General features: G+C 46.2%; 2 non-coding genes across 2 annotated transcripts; both read left to right on the top strand.

Annotated features, from left to right (window-relative positions):
- Positions 1–10,297: 10,297 nt before the first annotated feature.
- trnar-ccu (transfer RNA arginine (anticodon CCU)) lies at positions 10,298–10,368 on the top strand. The gene has a single exon. It is a non-coding gene; the product is annotated as a tRNA-Arg (tRNA).
- Positions 10,369–12,293: 1,925 nt separating this feature from the next.
- Positions 12,294–12,364, top strand: trnag-gcc (transfer RNA glycine (anticodon GCC)). Its single transcript has one exon. It is a non-coding gene; the product is annotated as a tRNA-Gly (tRNA).
- Positions 12,365–13,014: the final 650 nt, after the last annotated feature.

Here is a 13,014-nt window from a genome sequence, read left to right as displayed (position 1 = left end):
GTGGATAAGTTTCTTTGGGTTCCATCAGTGTGTGGTCAGTGGGTCAGTTTCTGTTTGTTTGGTAAAGTTGTTTCTGTGGTTCAGTTTCTGTGTGTTCGGTCAGGATGTGTTCAGTTGGTCAGTTTCTGTGTTTTCGGCCAGGTTGGCGTCAATGGGTAACTTTCGTTGTGTTGGGTCAGGTTTTGGTAGGAAGGACCTTTTCTGTGAGCTCGGTCAGGTTGTGGTCAGTGGGTTATTTACAGTTTTTGTTCATTCAGTTTGTGGTCAGTGGGTCAGTTTCAGTGTTTGTTCAGTCACGTTGTGTTCCATGGGTCAGTTTCTGTGTGTTCGGTCTGTTTGTGCTCAGTGTGACATTATCAGTGCATTCGGTCAGGTTGTGGTCAGTGGGTCGTTTCCTGCGTGATCGATCAGGTTGTGTTCAGTGGGTCAGCTTCTGTGTGTTCGGTCAGTTTGTGGTCTGTGGGTCCGGTTATGTATGCTCGGTCCAGTTGTGGTCAGTGGGTCAGCTTATGTGTGTTCGGTCAGGATTTGGTCAGTGGGTCTGTTTCTGTGTGTTTGGCCAAGATGTAGTCAGTGGGTCAGCTTATGTGTGTTCAGTCAGGATTTGTTCACTGCGTCAGTTTCTGTGTGTTCATTAAGGTAGTGGTCAGCGTGGCAGTTTCTGTGTGATCGGTCAGTTGTGGTCAGTGGGTCAGTTTCTATGTGTTAGGTCAGGATGTGTTCAGTGGGTCAGTTTTGGCGTGCTAGATAAGATTGTCGTCAGTGGGTCCCTTTCTGTGTGTTTGTTCAGGTTGTGGTCATTGTGTCAGTTTATGTGTCTTTTGTCAGGATGTGGTCAGTGGGTCATTTTCTGTATGTTCAGTCAGGACTTGGTCACTGTGTCAGTTTTTGCGTGTTCAGTCAGGGTGAGGTCAGGTTGACAGTTTCTGTGTTTTCGGTCAGGTTGTGGGCAGTGTGTCAGTTTCTGTGTGTTCGGTCATGTTGTGGTCAGTGGGTCCGTTTCTGTGTGTATCTTCAGAATGTTGTCAGTGGGTCAGTTTCTGTGTGTTCGGCCAGGATTTGTTCAGTGGGTCAGATTCTATGTGTTCTGCCAGGTTCTGGTCAGTGGGACAGTTTCTCTGTGTTCCATCAGGTTGGGGTTAGTGGATCAGTTTCTGTGTGTTCGGTCAGTTTGTGGTCATTGGTCAGTTTGTGTGTTTCGGCCAGGTTGTGTTCATGAGTCAGTTTCTGTGTCTTCAGCCAGGTTTTTGTCAGTGGGTCAGTTTCTGTGTGTATTGACAGGTGCTGGTCTACGGGTCACTTTTTGCATGTTTGGTCAGGTTGTCGTCAGTGGGTCAATTCCTGTGTGTTCATTCAAGTTGTGGTCAGTGTGTCAGTTTCTGTGTGTTCGGTCAGTTTGTGGTCAGTTGCTCAGTTTCTGTGTGGTCGATCAGGTTGTGGTCAGTGGGTCCGTTTCTGTGTGTTTGGTCAGGTTGTGATCAGTGAGTCAGGATCTGTGTGTTCGGTAAGGTTGTGGTCAATGGGTGAGTTTGTGCGTGTTTGGTCAGGTTGTGGTTACTGCGTCAGTTACTGTGTGCTCAGTCAGATTTTTGTCAGCGGGTCATATTCTGTGAGTCCGTTCAGAATGTGTTAAGTGGGTCAGTTTCTGTGTGTTCAGTCAGGTTGTGGTCAGTGGAACAATTTCTGTCGATTCCTTCAGTTTGTGGTCAGTGGGTCAGTTTCTGTGTGTTCAGTCAAGTTTTTGTTAGTGTCCCAGTTTCTGTGTGTTCGGTCAGGATTTGCTCAGTGTGTCAGTTCCTATGTACTCGGTTAGGTTGTGTTCAATGGGTCAATTTCTGTCTGTTCGGAGAGGATCTGGTCAGTGGGTCAGTTTCTGTGTGTATCGTCAAAACGTTGTCAGTGGGTCAGTTTCTGTGTGTTCGGCCAGGATTTGTACAGTGGGTCAGATTCTATGTGTTCTGTCAGGTTCTGGTCAGTGGGATAGTTTCTGTGTGCTCAGTCTGGCTGTGGTATGTGGGCCAGTTTATCTGTGTTCCATCAGGTTGTGGTTAGTGGGTCAGTTTCTGTTTGTTCGGTCAGTTTGTGGTCATTGGTCAGTTTGTGTGTGTTCGGCCAGGTTGTGTTCATGAGTGAGTTTCTGTGTCTTCAGCCAGGTTGTTGTCAGTGGGTCAGTATCTGTGTGTTTTGACAGGTGCTGGTCTATGGGTCACTTTCTGCGTGTTTGGTCAGGTTGTCGCCAGTGGGTCAATTCCTGTGTGTTCATTCAAGTTGTGGTCAGTGTGTCATTTTCTGTGTGCTCAGTCAGGAGTTGGTCATTGTATCAGTTTCTGTGTGTTCGGTCAGGTTGTGGTCAATGGGTCAGTTTCTGTTTGTTCACTCAGGTTGTGGTTATTTTGTCAGTTTCGGTGTGTTCAGTCAGATTGTTGTCAGTGGGTTAGTTTCTCTGTGTTGGGACTAGCTGTGGTCAATGGGTCAGTTTCTGTATTGTGAGTCAGGATTTGGTCAGTGTTTCAGTTTCTGTCTGATCGGTCAGGATGTGTTCCATGCGTAAGTTTCTGCGTGTGTGGTCAAACTGTTATCAGTGGGTCACTTACTGTGTGCTTGCACAGGTGGTGGTCAGTGGGTCAGGTTCTGTGTGTTCGGAGAGGCGGTGATCAGTAAGTCAGTTTCTGTGTGTTCTGTCAGGTTGTGATCAGTGAATCATTATCTGTGTGTTTGCTCAGGTTGTGGTCATTTGGTCACTTTCTGTGTGTTCGGTCAGGGTCTGGCCAGTGCGTCAGTTTCTCTGTGCACCGTCAGGTTGTTGTCAGTGGTTCAGTTTTGGCGTACTCGGTGAGGTTGTGGTCACTTGGTCACTTTGAGTGTATTGGGTCAGATTGTGGTCAATGGGCCAGTGTTCGTCTGTTCGGACAAGTTGTTTTTAGTGTGTCAATTTCCATGTGTTTGGTCCGAATATGGTCAGTTGGTCAGTTTCTGTGTGTTCAGTCAATTTGTGGTCAGCGGATCAGTTTCTGTGGGTTCCGTCATTGTGTGGTCAGTAGGTCAGTTTCTGTCTGTTCCATCAAGTTGTTGTCAGATGTTCAGTTTCTGTGTGTTCTGTCAGGATTTGTTCATTTGGTCAGTTGCTGTGTGTTTGGCCAGGTTGCGGTCAATGGGTCGGTTTTTGTGTTCGGTCAGGTTGTGCTAGGAAGGTCAGTTTTTGTGTGCTTGGTCATGTTATGGTCAGTGGTTCAGTTTCAGTGTTTTTTCGGTCAGGTTGTGGTCAATGTGTCAGTTTCTGTTTGTTCGGTCAGGTTGTCGTCAGTTTGTCACATTCTGTGTGTTTGGTCAGGTTGTGGTCAGTGGGTCTGTTTCTGTGTTCTCGGTCAGGTTGTGCCCAGTGGGTTTGTTTATGTGTGTTCGGTCATGTTGTGGTCAGTGGATATATTTCTGTCAGTTTCGTCAGTGTGTGGTCCGTGGATCAGTTTCTGTGTGTTCAGTCAAGTTGTCAGGATTTTATCAGTTGGTCAGTTACTGTGTGTTTGTAAAGGTTGTGGTCAATGGGTCGGTTACTCTGTGTTCGCTCAGGTTGTGGTTTGAAGGTCAGTTTTTGTGTGCTCTATCATGTTTTGATCAGTGAGTCAGTTTCAGTGTTTGTTCGGTCAGGTTGTGGTCAATGGGTCAGTTTCTGTGTGTTCGTTCATGTTCTGGTCAGTGAGTCAGTTTCTCTGTGCACCGTCAGGTTGTATCAGTGGTTCAGTTTTGGTGTACTCGGTCAGGTTATGGTCATTTGGTCACTGTGAGTGTATTGGGTCAGATTGTGGTCAATGGGTCAGTGTTTCTCTGTTCGGACAAATTGTGGTCAGTGTGTCAATTTCTGTGTGTTTGGTCCAAATATGGTCAGTTAGTCAGTTTCTGTGTGTTCAGTCAGTTTGTGGTCAGCGGATCAGTTTCTGCGGGTTCCGTCATTGTGTGGTCAGTGGGTCAGTTTCTGTCTGTTCCATCAAGTTGTTGTCCAATGTTCATTTTCTGTGTGTTCTGTCAGGATTTGTTCATTTGGTCAGTTGCTGTGTGTTTGGCCAGGTTTCGGTGAATGGGTCGGTTTCTGTGTGTTCGGTCAGCTTGTGGTAGGTAGGTTAGTTTCTGTGTGCTTGGTCATGTTATGGTCAGTGGGTCAGTTTCAGTGTTTTTTCGGTCAGGTTGTGGTCAATGTGTCAGTTTCTGTTTGTTCGGTCAGGTTGTCATCAGTTTGTCAGATTCTGTGTGTTTGGTCAGGTTGTGGTCAGTGGGTCAGTTTCTGTGTGCTCGGTCAGTTTGTGCCCAGTGGGTTTGTTTATGGGTGTTCGGTCAGGTTGTGGTCAGTGGATAATTTTCTGTCAGTTCTGTCAGTATGTGGTCGGTGGATCAATTTCTGTGTGTTCAGCCAAGTTGTCAGGATTTGTTCAGTTGGTCAGGTTGTGGTTAATGGGTCGGTTGCTTTGTGTTCACTCAGGTTGTGGTTGGAAGGTCAGTTTCTGTGTGCTTTCTCATGTTTTGGTCAGTGGGTCAGTTTCAGTGATTGTTCGGTCAGGTTGTGGTCAATGGGTCAGTTTCTGTCTGTTCGGTCAGGTTGTGGTCAGTGGATCATATCCTGTGTTTTCGGTCTGGATATGTCAGTGTGTGATACTCCGCATGTTCGGTCAGGTTGTGGTCAGTTGCTCAGTCTGGTTGAGTTCGGTCAGTATGTGGTCAGTGGGCCAGTTTCTGTTTGTTCGATCAGGTTGTGGTCAGTGGGTCAGTTTGTGTGTGATTGGTCAGCTTGTGGCCAGTTGCTCAGTTACTGCGTGCTCTCTCAGGTTGTGCTCAGTGGGTCAGTTTCACTGTGTTCGTTCAGTATTTGTTCAGTGTGTCAGTTTCTGTGTGATCGTTCAGGTTGTGGTCATTGTGTCAGGTTCCGTGTTTTCTGTCAGGTTGTGGTCAGTGGGTCAGTTTCTGTGTGTTCAGCCAGGTTGTTGACAGTGGGTCAGGTACTTTGTGTTTGGTCATGTTGTGGTCAGTCGGTCAGTTTCTGTGTCTTCGCTCAGGTCATGGCCAGAAGGTCAGTTTCTGCATGTTTTGTCAGGTTGTGGTCAGTGGCTCAGTCTGGTTCAGTTCGGTCAGGTTGTGGTCAATGGGCCAGTTTCTATTTGTTCTGTCATGTGTTGTCAGTGGGTCAGTTTCTGTGTGTTCAGTCAGGTTCTGCTCAGTGGGTCAGTTTCTGTGTGTTCAGTCAGATTGTGGTCAGTGGGTCAGTTTCTATTTGATTGGTCAGGATGTGGTCAGTTGCTCAATTTCTGTGTGCTCGTTCAATTTGTGGTCAGTGTGTCAGTTTCAGTGTCTTTGGTCAGGTTGTGGTCAGTGGGACAGTTTTTGTGTGTTCAGCCAGGTTGTGGTCAGTAGGTCAGTTTCTTTGTGTTTGGTAAGGCTGTGGTCAGAGTGTCAGTTTCTGTGTTTTTGATCAGGTTCTGGTCCGTTGGTCAGTTTCTGTGTGTTCGGTCAGGTTGTGTTCAGTTAGCCAGTTTCTGCCAGGTTATCATCAGAAGGTCAGTTTCTGAGTTTTGGGCAGGCTGTGATCAGTGGTTCAGTTTGGTTGACTTTGGTCAGTATGTGGTCAGTGGATCAGTTTCTGTTTGTTTGGAAAGGTGGTGGTTAATGGGTCAGTTTCTGTGTGATCATACAGGTTGCCGTCAGTGTGTCAGTTGCTGTGTGGTCTGTCAGGTTGTGGTCAGTGAGTCAGTTTCTGTGTGTTCGGTCAATTTGTGGTCAGTGGGTCAGTTTATGTGTGATCGGACATGTTGTGGTCAGTGGTTTTGTTTCTGTGTGTTTGGTCATGTTGTGGTTAGTGGGCCAGTTTCTGTGTGTTTTGTCAGGTTGTGGTCAGTGGGTCAGTTTCTGTGTGTTCAGTCAGGACTTGGTCACTGTGTCAGTTTATGTTTGATCAGCCAGGTTGTGGTCAGTGGGTCAGTTTCTGTGCTTTCGGTCTGGTTGTGGTCAGTGGGTTCGTTTCTGTGTGTTCGGTCACTTTTTGGTCAGTATGTCAGTTTATGTGCGTTCAGTCACGTTGTGGTTAGTGTATCAGAATCAGTATGTTCGATCAGGTTGTGGACAGTGTGTCAGTTACTTTGTGTTCGGTCAGGTTGTGGTAAGTGAGCCAATTTATGTGTGTTACGTCTGGTTGTCTTCAGTGGTTCAGTTTCTTTGTGTTTGTTCAAGTTTTGGTCAGTGGGTCAGTTCTGTGTGCTCAGTAAGGTTGTTGTCATTTTGTCAGATTCTGTGAGTTCGGTCATGTTGTGTCCGGTGGGTCAGTTTCTATGAGTTTGTTCAGGTTGAGCTCATTGTGCCAGTCTTTGTGTGCTCGGTCAGTTTGTGGTCAGTGGGTTTGTTTCTTTGTTTTCGGTCAGTTTGTGGTCAGTGGATCATTTTCTGTCAGTTCCATCAGTGTTTGATCAGTGGTACAGTTTCTCTGTGTTCGGTTAAGTTGTTGTCAGTGGGTCAGTTTCTGTTTCTTCAGTCATGATTTGTTCAGTTGGTCACTTTCTGTGTGTTTGTCCAGGTTGTGGTCAATGGGTCACTTTCGGTGTCTTAGGTCAGTTTGTGGTCAGTGTGAGAGTTTCAGTGTTTGTTCCATCAGGTTTTAGTCAATGGGTCAGTTTCTGTGTGTTCTTTCAGATTGTGATCATTTGGTCACTTTCTTTGTGATCGGTCAGCTTGTGGTCAGTGGGTCAGAAGCAAATAGATTTCAGGTGGATGCCTACCCGCACTTGATGCTGTGGGTTCCTGAACATGTCCTTTGTGATCCCGCCTAAAAAATGTCATCTTGTACGAAAAGATGCCTGGCGTGGAAGTGACCTGAATTTCAAAGAAGCATGGAGGAAAGACTGCATTGTTCTGCTTGCTGGCAGGATGATTTTCGCAGCTTCCCTGGTGGTCTAGTGGTTAGGATTCGGCGTTTTCACCGCGGCGGCCCGGGTTCGATTCCCGGTCAGGGAACCAGTGCTTTTTCTGGCTGTTTTTAATGCCAGCAATCAAAGCACCCGCGCGAAACAATGCTTGCACCTCATCAACCTTTCAACTTTCCACGCTGCTGTTGCCTCAACAGTCAGCAGCGCAACATTCACTTCCTTGCCTTCTGTGAAATGCCTGCTGTTTCAAAGTCAGCAGGAAATGACATTGGGAACAAGACACCTTAAATGCCCACATTTATGTGTACCTCACAGTGTCAGAACAGTCACGGTTATTATCCGCCTTCCTGTATTATTTTGCCGACTGCATCTCCCGAACAAACTTAGCTGATCACAGCACGGCTATCAGTCAACTCATTGCCAGTTTGAAGAATGCCACATGAGCTACGTGTGCAAGACTCGAATGACAGAGTACCTGGGCCGTGATAACTTATCCTGATATTCATGAGGCCTTAACATTCGCTGCATAAGACAATTCTACCTCTGGTTACCATCCCTCCTGCCATTGGAAAGCGGTTGTCTTTATTTCCTCTATCAAAAGCCATTGTAATTTTGCAAGCCTTTATTAAATTTCCTCTTAGCCTCCAGAGGAAAGCAATTCCAGCTTGTCCACACCATCAACATAACTGAAGTCGCTTGTCCCTCGGCCCACACTGTAAGACGTCAAACGAGTTCTGTATGTCGGGGAGTCAAGGGTTATGGGTAGCGGGCGGAAAAGTTGCGTTGTGTCGAAGCTCTCATCAGCCACGAACTTATTAAATGGCGGGGCTCGAGGAGCTGAATGGCCCAATCCTGCTCCTATTTATTCTTTTGGGGAACGTTAGTTTCTTAATTATGTAATTTTTGAGATGCTAAACAACGTTGGAAGGAAACTCCCACGGCACCTAGAAAAGTGCAAAATCTTAGCTCAACCGTGAGCTCATGCACCTGAGAGGTTAACCCTGTGATTCTCTATCCACGGTCTCTCCAGGACCTTCGAAGTGTTTCCAGCATTTAGTCAACAATTCCAGATGCAGTATCTGATGCATTTTGCGTTATATGTTAACGCAGTGTCCCCGCTTGTATTAACAAAAGCCAAAAATAAATTGTAGCTACCAGAAAAAGGAATTTGTTCCCTCGGTGTGCAATGGTGGTTCAGGGGTAGAATTCTCGCCTCCCACGCGGGGGACACGGGCTCGATTCCCGGCCAATGCAGGTTAACATTTTAAACAATTCATTTCACAGCAAACACATCACTTGAGCATAAATAATATATTAGCTGTATCTGTGCAACTGGATCAAGGGTATGAATGTTCTGCTCCTGTTTCTTGTGCAACAGCTTTCAGGGGCTGAATGGCATCCTGTTCCTGTGTAACAGGCTCGACTCTTACTCTGACAGACATTACATTGCTCACTTCCTCGTTAGTATAGTTGTGAGTATCCCCACCTGTCACGCGGGAGACCGGGGTGAAATTACCCGACGGGGAGGAATTTTAACATTCCCAATTTTAAACCTTTGCGCAGCACCTGAACGTGCTCCTTGGAAAAGATCAACAGCGAAAAATTGAACCTAAAATAATTTTAAACGGTGAGGAACTGTATAAAAAGCTCCTGCATCAATTCCTCGTTAGCTTAGTGTTCTCCTTCTGTTTGTCTTTTGTGCGGGGCACTGCGGAACGAGAGAGGACAGGGAAATGCAGATATCAGCCGGAGAAAGCACGTCTGATCTTTCAAGGGGACAGCACTGGCACGATTGGCCGAATGGCCTCATACTGTACTGCAAGCTTCCATGAATCATATGGATATCTGAGACATACCCACACAAAGTGAGCACACATCTGTGTTCGTGTATGTGTTTGAGCCTTTGTCTCAAGCAGTGCATTACTATTTCCTTTGTGTTGTCCTTGATATTTTGGTGCTGATTATTCAATATCCCGACTGCTTTTCTCTGACTATGTATCACTGAGAAAAGCACAGAAGCAAATAGATTTCAGGTGGACCCCTACCCGCAATTGATGCTGTGGTTTCTTGAACATGTCGTTTGTGATCTCGCCTAAAAAATGTCATCTGGTACGAAAAGTTTGCCTGGCGCGAAAGTGACCTAAATTTCAAAGCAGCAAGGAGGAAAGACTGCATTGTTCTGCTTGCTGGCAGGATGCTTTCCGCAGCTTCCCTGGTGGTCTAGTGGTTAGGATTCGGCGCTTTCACCGCGGCGGCTCCGGGTGTGATTCTCGGTCAGTGGAACCAGTGCTTTTTCTGGCTGTTTGAAATGCCAGCAATCAAAGCACCCTCGCGAAACAATGCTTGCACTTATCAACCTTTCAACTTTCCACGCTGCTGTTGCCTCAACAGTCAGCAGCGCAACATTCGGTACCGAGGAGCAACGTTCACTTCCTTGCCTTCTGTAAAATGCCTGCTGTTTCAAAGTCAGCAGGAAATGACATTGGGAACAACACACCTTAAATGCCCACATTTATGTGTACCTCACAGTGTCAGAACGGTCACGGTTATTATCCGCCTTCCATGTATTATTTTGCCGACTGCATCTCCCTAACAAACTTAGCTGATCACAGCACGGCTATCAGTCAACTCATTGCCAGTGTGAAGAATGCCACATTAGCTACGTGTGCAAGACTCGAATGACAGAGTACCTGGGCCGTGATAATTTATCCTGATATTCATGAGGCCTTAACATTCGCTGCATAAGACAATTCTACCTCTGGTTACCATCCCTCCTGCCATTAGAAAGCGGTTGTCTTTATTTCCTCTATCAAAAGCCATTGAAATTTTGCAAGCCTTTATTAAATTTCCTCTTAGCCTCCAGAGGAAAGCAATTCCAGCTTGTCCACACCATCAACATAACTGAAGTCGCTTGTCCCTCGGGCCACACTGTAAGACGTCAAACGAGTTCTGTATGTCGGGGAGTCAAGGGTTATGGGGAGCGGGCGGAAAAGTTGCGTTGTGTCGAAGATCTCATCAGCCACGAAATTATTCAATGGCGGGGCTCGAGGGGTCGAATGGCCCAATCCTGCTCCTATTTATTCTATTGGGGAAGGTTAGATTCTTAATTATGTAATTTTTGAGCAGCGAAACAACGTTGGAAGGAAACTCCCACGGCACCTAGAAAAGTGCAAAATCTTAGCTCTGCCGTGAGCTCATGCACCTGAGAGGTTAACCCTGTAGTTCTCTGTCCACAGATCTTCCAGGACCTTCGAAGTGTTTCCAGCATTTAGTCAACAATTCCAGATGCAGTATCTGCTGCATTTAGCTTTTTATGTTAACGCAGTGTCCCCGCTTGTATCAACAAAAGCCAAAAATAAATTGTAGCTACGAGAAAATGGAATTTGTTAACTCGGCGTGCATTGGTGGTTCAGGGGTAGAATTCTCGCCTCCTACGCTGGTGACCCGGGTTCGATTCCCGGCCAATGCAGGTTAACATTTTAAACAATTCATTTCATAGCAAACACATCACTTGAGCATAAATAATATATTAGCTGCATCTGTGCAACTGGATCAAGGGAATGAATGTTCTGCTCCTGTTCCTGTGCAACAGTTTTCAGGGGCTGAATGGCATCCTGTTTCTGTGTAACAGGCTCGATTCTTACTCTGACAGACATTACATTGCTCACTTCCTCGTTAGGATAGTTGTGAGTATCCCCACCTGTAACGCGGGAGACCGGGGTGAAATTCCCCGACGGGGAGGAATTTTAACATCCCCAATTTTAAACCTTTGGGCAGCACCTTAACGTACTCCTTGGAAAAGATCAACAGCGAAAAATTGAACCTAAAATAATTTTATACGGTGAGGAACTGTATAAAAAGCTCCTGCATCAATTCCTCGTCAGCATAGTGTTCTCCTTCTGTTTGTCTTTGTCTCAAGCAGTGCATTACTATTTCCTCTGTGTTGTCCTTGATATTTTGATGCTGATTATTCAATATCCCGACGGCTTTTCTCTGACTGTGTATCACTGAGAAATGCACAGAAGCAAATAGATTTCAGGTGGACGCCTACCCGCAATTGATGCTATGGTTTCTTGAACATGTCGTTTGTGATCTCGCCTAAAAAATGACATCTTGTACGAAAAGTTTGCCTGGCGCGAAAGTGACCTGAATTTCAAAGCAGCAAGGAGGAAAGACTGCATTGTTCTGCTTGCTGGCAGGATGCTTTCCGCAGCTTCCCTGGTGGTCTAGTGGTTAGGATTCGGCGCTTTCTCCACCGCGGCCCGGGTTCGTATTCCCGGTCAGGGAACCACTGCTTTTTCTGGCTGTTTGAAATGCCAGCAATCAAAGCACCCGCGCGAAACAATTCTTCAACCTTTCAACTTTCCACGCTGCTGTTGCCTCAACAGTCAGCAGCGCAACATTCGGTACCGAGGTGCAACATTCACTTCCTTGCCTTCTTTAAAATGCCTGCTGTTTCAAAGTCAGCAGGAAATGACATTGGGAACAAGACACCTTAAATGCCCCAATTTATGTGGACCTCACAGTGTCAGAACAGTCACGGTTATTATCCGCCTTCCATGTATTATTTTGCCGACTGCATCTCCCTAACAAACTTAGCTGATCACAGCACGGCTATCAGTCAACTCATTGCCAGTGTGAAAAATGCCACATTAGCGACGTGTGCAAGACTCGAATGACAGAGCACGTGGGCCGTGATAACTTATCCTGATATTCAGGAGGCCTTAACATTCGCTGCATAAGACAATTCTACCTCTGGTTACCATCCCTTCTGCCATTGGAAAGCGTTTGTCTTTATTTCCTCTATCAAAAGCCATTGTAATTTTGCAATCTTTATTAAATTTCATCTTAGCCTCCAGAGGAGAGCAATTCCAGCTTGTCCACACCATCAACATAACTGAAGTCGCTTGTCCCTCGGGCCACACTGTAAGACGTCAAACGAGTTCTGTATGTCGGGGAGTCAAGGGTTATGGGGAGCGGGCGGAAAAGTTGCGTTGTGTCGAAGATCTCATCAGCCACGAACTTATTAAATGGCGGGGCTCGAGGGGCCGAATGGCCCAATCCAGCTCCTATTTATCCTTTTGGGGAAGGTTAGTTTCTTAATTATGTAATTTTTGAGCAGCGAAACAACGTTGGAAGGAAACTCCCACGGCACCGAGAAAAGTGCAAAATCTTAGCTCTGCCGTGAGCTCATGCACCTGAGAGGTTAACCCTGTGATTCTCTTTCCACAGATCTTCCAGGACCTTCGAAGTGTTTCCAGCATTTAGTCAACAATTCCAGATGCAGTATCTGCTGCATTTTGCTTTTTATGTTAACGCAGCGTCCCCGCTTGTATTAACAAAAGTCAAAAATAAATTGTAGCTAGCAGAAAATAGAATCGATTAAGTCGGCGTGCATTGGTGGTTCAGGGGTAGAATTCTCGCCTGCCACGCGGGAGACCCGGGTTCGATTCCCGGCCAATGCAGGCTAATTTTTTTAACAATTCATTTCAAAGCAAACACATCACATGAGCATAAATAATTTATTAGCTGTACCTGTGCAAGTGGATCAAGGGTATGAATGTTCTGCTCCTGTTCCTGTGCAACAGCTTTGAGGGGCTGAATGGCATCCTGTTCCTGTGTAACAGGCTCGATTCTTACTCTGACAGACATTGCATTGCTCACTTCCTCGTTAGTCTCGTTGTGAGTATCCCCGCCTGTCACGCGGGAGACCGGGGTGAAATTCCCCGACGGGAAGGACTTTTAACATCCCCAATTTTAAACGTTTTGGCAGCACCTTAAAGCGCTCCTTGGAAAAGATCAACAGCGAAAGATTGAACCTAAAACAATTTTAAACGGTGAGGAACTGCATAAAAACCTCCTGCATCAATTCCTCGTTAGCATAGTGTTCTCCTTCTGTTTGTCTTTTGTGCGGGGCACTGCGGAACGAGAGAGGACAGGGAAATGCAGATAACAGCGGGAGAAAGCACGTCTGATCTTTCAAGTGGACAGCACTGGCACGATTGGCCGAATGGCCTCACAGTGTACTGCACGCCTCCATGAATCATATGGATATCTGAGACATACTCACACAAAGTGAGCACACATCTGTGTTCGTGCATATGTTTGAGTCTTT

This window comes from Somniosus microcephalus, unplaced genomic scaffold, assembly GCF_052327205.1.
Source record: "Somniosus microcephalus isolate GS21.2 unplaced genomic scaffold, FLI_Smic_1.0 unresolved_chr8, whole genome shotgun sequence".
Classification (NCBI taxonomy): Eukaryota; Metazoa; Chordata; class Chondrichthyes; order Squaliformes; family Somniosidae; genus Somniosus; species Somniosus microcephalus.
The sequence above is the reverse complement of the archived record's forward strand: the minus strand, read 5'-3'. Positions and strand labels throughout refer to the sequence as shown.